The 5,239-nt window shown below is 35.1% G+C and overlaps 1 non-coding gene across 1 annotated transcript; it reads right to left on the bottom strand.

The window, feature by feature from the left end:
• Positions 1 to 3,364: 3,364 nt before the first annotated feature.
• Positions 3,365 to 3,480, bottom strand: LOC136037478 (U5 spliceosomal RNA). Its single transcript, XR_010619971.1, has one exon. It is a non-coding gene; the product is annotated as a U5 spliceosomal RNA (small nuclear RNA).
• Between the last annotated feature and the right edge of the window lie 1,759 nt (positions 3,481 to 5,239).

Genomic DNA, 5,239 nt, shown 5'->3' with positions numbered 1-5,239 from the left:
CATTTTGTTCAGATAGTTGACAGATAGAATAATTATTTTTTTAGGTGTAAAATGACTCCCCAATGTCCGTGAGAAGAGGCCTGTAAGTTTTGAAATTTTCACATTGTTTAGGCGAGCTATTTGTGATTGGGAAGTATTCAGTATTCTGTTAAATACAATAATTCTGAATCAATAAATTCAGAATTATCAATGCTGGAAGCCCTTACAACTCCTCTTTTCGTCGAGACTGGGCGGCACACGTAAAAATTCAGATACCTATCGCTGTGCTTAGGCTTTCTATAATACAACTACAAAAGAGAGAATAATGAGGACTTTTTTTTCCCAAGACAGTGAACCAACAAACCTATTTGAATATTTCGTCCCTATATCTAAGGGCCGTCTTCAGCAAAGAAAATAATAAACAATATAACACTTACAATAAAAGTTTTCGCTTAAGAATTCCTTCTTTTTTTTAAATAGCCTTGGCATCATTACTTCTTAACGAAGGCTTTCTATACATTGAGAAAAGCAAATGGAAACCTCTTTTAACTAAATTAAAAGTCAAGAAATGGTAGCTTGCTATTTTCTTCAAATTCAAATTTAAATTTTATATTTTTATCACAACTATTTAAATGTTGACTAAAAAACGATTAGGCAGTGTTGCCAGTACTTTGAAAAATTTGGTAAAAATTTCCCAACTAAATTGTTCTACAAGGAATTAATCTGCACAATTGGAACAAAATGTCAGAATTTTTGGCTAAATGGCTTTCTCTTAGTTTTGATCAGACGATTTTCAGAAATAAGGGGTGGGGAAGGAGTCCTGTTGCCCTCCAATTTTTCGGTTACTTAAAAAGGCAACTAGAACTTTTAATTTTTAACGAACGTTTTTATTAGTAAAAAATATACGTAACTTAAGAATTAACTTACGTAACAAACTTTTATATTCTTATATTTTTATTATGTATATGAGGGGGTTTGTCCCCTCGTTAATACCTCGCTCTTTACACTAAATCTTAAGTTTTGTCCCAATTCTTTAAGAATAATCAATTTAACGAATCAGCAGTATTGCTAGTTCTGTTTTGCTATCGACCTTGCGGAATAATTCCCACCGAATAAAAATTTGTGTTCTATTTTCAGGTGGGGAAACATTTGCCAGGTAATGACATAACAATGCTTTTGGTTATGCCAATAGACTATCAAACCGGGTAGTGCAATACAGACAGGCTGGAATTAATTCTGCTAGCTTTTGCAAGCCTTCACGTAATTCTTATTCATTTTTTGCTGCTACTGAGAAAATGTTCTAGCGTTGCCTGTAGCTTTCACGACAGCCTTTACGCTTTAACTAGAGCCAAGTTTATGTAAACATCTTTTTTTTATTATGACATTGAAAGTAAAAAAAGTGTGTGAAATAAAGTCTTGAATTCTTGACATTCGAGGAATTATTATAATTGTAAGTTAATATTCAACTTATTTTTATTAGTCATGTGCAGTCACCTTAATAATTTTAAAGCGCACTACTCAAAATATGTACAGTATTTGATAAAATGCAAATGCCGCATTAAACTTTAGAAGGTATACGGTAGTGGGGGGTAGCAAAACTCCAATTTGTAGCAATGTATGCTGTTGGATTTATTTATTCATCTATAGCAGTATTATCTAACCAAATTAATAATGCAACCTCACGTAACGTTTTCCTCGAGTTAACTGTGAAAGCTCAGTTGGATATTGGTGAATGGCATCTGATTTGGATTGCAGAATGGTGTAAACTATAAAGCAACACGTTACGATTTGACATCACAATGTTAATCTATCTTTGATACGTGGATTGTTCCCAAAAAAGTGTCCTATACAAGAGGCTGCAATATATACTTAATCCACCTTTGATATGAAAGATTACTCCTATAAAAGGATCCTATACATTAGGTTCCAGTGTGTACTTAATCCTTGGTATTTGGTAGTTTTTTCTGTAAATACTGGGCAGTGCCAGGGCACTTGATATGGCACTTGCTATTATGTAAATAAAGCTTTATACATCTCTAAAGTAGGTAAGTATGACGGCACTAGACCCTCAAAATCTAAACTGGCGGTGCTGAACTCTCTTTTGTGTCCCTTCAGCCAGGAAGTGTAATAGGGGGTTGGGGGCGAGCCAACCTGTGCTTTTACACACCTTTTCTTATTATCTTTCCCAGATTTCTCCAGGTACCCATTCAGAGCTGCGCCAACTTTGGCTGAGCTTAGAGAGTCACGCCACTGACCCTGTCCAAAACCTAAATAACCAGCCTGGTCGTGAATCGAACCCTTACCTCTCAGACAAAGGATTCCTCAACCCAGCGGACCAACCATCTCTACACGGCTAGCCATCACTTTTACACCTCTAGGTGAGCATGTCGCACTTTTTCAGCTGTAAAAACCTCAATAGTCGCCAATCCTTGAGGAGTTTTAGACTATAATTGTGTATAATCATCATTTTGCTTTCTATGATACTTAGACCCTTCTAGCCTGTATCCAGAGGAGGGAGGCTCCATGGTTTCCACCCTCGCCCTCCTCTAAAATTTGTTCCTGAGTCGTAAAAAATGCAGATTGACAAAATTTAATGCGTTTTGAAGACGTGTACTGTACCTTCCCCCAACCCCTCCCCCCATCCTAAACAAAAATCACTGACGGGACTTCATATATATGAAAGATTAATTGAAATGTGGTGCGTTTTTTCTTTTCGGTTTTTATAATCTAGTTTCATTATTAACCCACAGTTTAACCAACTTTGCGTTTGTAATTAACAGATACACATCCATCAATCAAGACTGTTTTTACTTAGCTATCCTGCTACTAGCACTAGTCAAATTGCATTCATTAGCAATATTTACGCGTCAGCAAGTAGAATAACTGATTGTCTATACTGCAATTCTATTCTGGTGAGTCTCTAGTCCCTCGCGGAGGAATCAATTTTAAAACTAAAATTATATTTAGTTTAATTTTCATTAAACTACGATTTGAGACCAAATATAAGCTTATAATTAATATTTTATCAAAAACAAAAAATAATTATAAGAGTTTTTCTGACTGGCATTACTTACAAAACAGCTACTGTATGTTGATAAGTAAATAGTAATTAGTTTTGGCGATTTCGTATATACTAATGAGTGAAATCTAAATATTTAAATTTTGTCTGTCACTAAAATCGAACAAATTTTTGAAAAGCTTGCAGCAAAGAGAGGTGGACATCTCCCATCGCTCTATGCGAAGCTTGGCCAATGTTTAATGATAGGGACGTTAGATTAATGCAAACAAGAACATTACAATAAGGTCTTGGCTTTAACATAATATATAGTTATGCAAACTCGAAAAATAATTGGTTCACAGCGACTCCTGTACCGCTAGCAACCCTATCGGATATTGCCTTTCGGCATTCAAATATTTGTTAAGACTCATCAAGTGCCCCTCCCCACGGTAATCTTCAGTAAAAGGTGAAATATTATCTTGATATGAGGAGAGGCCAGAACTATGAAAATAACTAAGGTTGACTTGGGTACATAAAAATAAATCCTCGTGGTTTTTTTTAACAAGGTCCGAAAGCAATAAGAAATTCAAAGTTCGATCAAGTAAATACGGGCCAAAAAATCATATGATGCGAAAACATTTTCAATGAACAGCAGTTCATGGGCAACTTTAATGACATACTACTAAAACTACATCCGCAGAAAATAACATAAATTCCTGGACTAGCATAACAAACACGACCTTAAATTTGCAATAACAAGGGTTTGAAAGATAAAAAAAATTTTACTCGTTAAAAATTCATCTAGACTATCACTTTTGAGGAAAAGCTTCAGATTTCAGGGTATGGTAGTAAATACATCTCTTTTACAGAACTTTTTTTCACCATGACGAAAAATTTTTTTTAAAACGATGAAAAAAATCGACCAAGATAACTACTTATAAAATATCTATTTAGAAGGGTTTCAGGAAAAGAACCCTACTAATTCTACTCTTTGTATTTTATACACTACCCCCCTCCCTTTTTACCACTTATTGTCATATAGTAATTTTTCTGCTCGAATTTCCGCTATTAAGCTTCTAAAATTTTAACCGGACAACTTTACTCTAATTACAAAATGAAAATATATTGTAATTTACAATTTTCAAACAGTTCGTGGTAACGAACTGTAGTAAGGAGCGACCCAGCTCAATAGTAGCCAAAACTCTAAAAAATGGAATTTTGAATCAATAGCTTCATTAAAAGAATTACATTTTAATGCTGATTTTAAATATATAAGTTTAATCAAGTTTAGTCTTACCCATCAAAAGTTTCGAGCCGGAGAAAATTTGCGTTATTTTAGAAAATAGGGTGAAACACCCCCTAAAAGTCATAGAATCTTAACGAAAATTACACCATCAGATTCAGCGTATCAGAGAATACTACTGTAGAAGTTTCAAGCTCCTATATACAATAATGCGGAATTTTGTATTTATTGCCGGAAGGCAGATCACGGATGCGTGTTTTTTTTTTCAGGGGTTATCGTATCGACCCAGTTGTCCTAGAATGTTACGAGAGGGCTCATTCTAACGGAAATGAAAAGTTCTAGTGCCGTTTTTAAGTGAAAAAAATTGGAGGGCAACTAGGCCCCCTCCCACGCTAATTATTCTCCCAAAGTCAACGGATCAAAATTCTGAGATAGCCATTTCATTCAACGTGGTTGAAAACCTTATAACTATGTCTTTGGGGACAACTTACTCCCCCATAGTCCCCTTGGGAGGGGCTAAAAGTTACAAACTTTGACCAGTGCTTACATATAGTAATAGTTATTGGGAAGTGTACAGGCGTTTTCAAGAGGATTTTTTGGTTTGGGGGAGGGGTTGAGAAGAGTGGGATATGATGAGGGAGATTTCTATCGAGGAATTTGCCATGGGGGAAGAAAATTTCCATGAAGGGAGCGCAGGATTTACTAGCATTATTTAAACAAAAAATATGAAAAAATAAATATGAAAAAGTTTTTTTTTCCGCTGGAAGTAAGGAGCAGCATTAAAACTTAAAAAAACAGAAATTATTACCCTTATGACGGGCTCACCTCCTCCTAATACCCTGCTCTTTACGATAAAGTACTTTTAGTAATGTCAACCATTTATTCCACGGCTTTGTGATTCACGGGTCATTCTTAATGAATTGGGACAACATTTAAGATTTAGTGTAAAGAGAGAGGTACTGACGAGGGGGCGAACCCTCTCATATATGTAATAATAACATAAGAATAAAAAGTTATTT

Source organism: Artemia franciscana, chromosome 16 (assembly GCF_032884065.1).
Source record: "Artemia franciscana chromosome 16, ASM3288406v1, whole genome shotgun sequence".
NCBI lineage: Eukaryota > Metazoa > Arthropoda > Branchiopoda > Anostraca > Artemiidae > Artemia > Artemia franciscana.
Note: the sequence above shows the minus strand (reverse complement) of the source record. Positions and strands in the feature narration are given on the sequence as shown.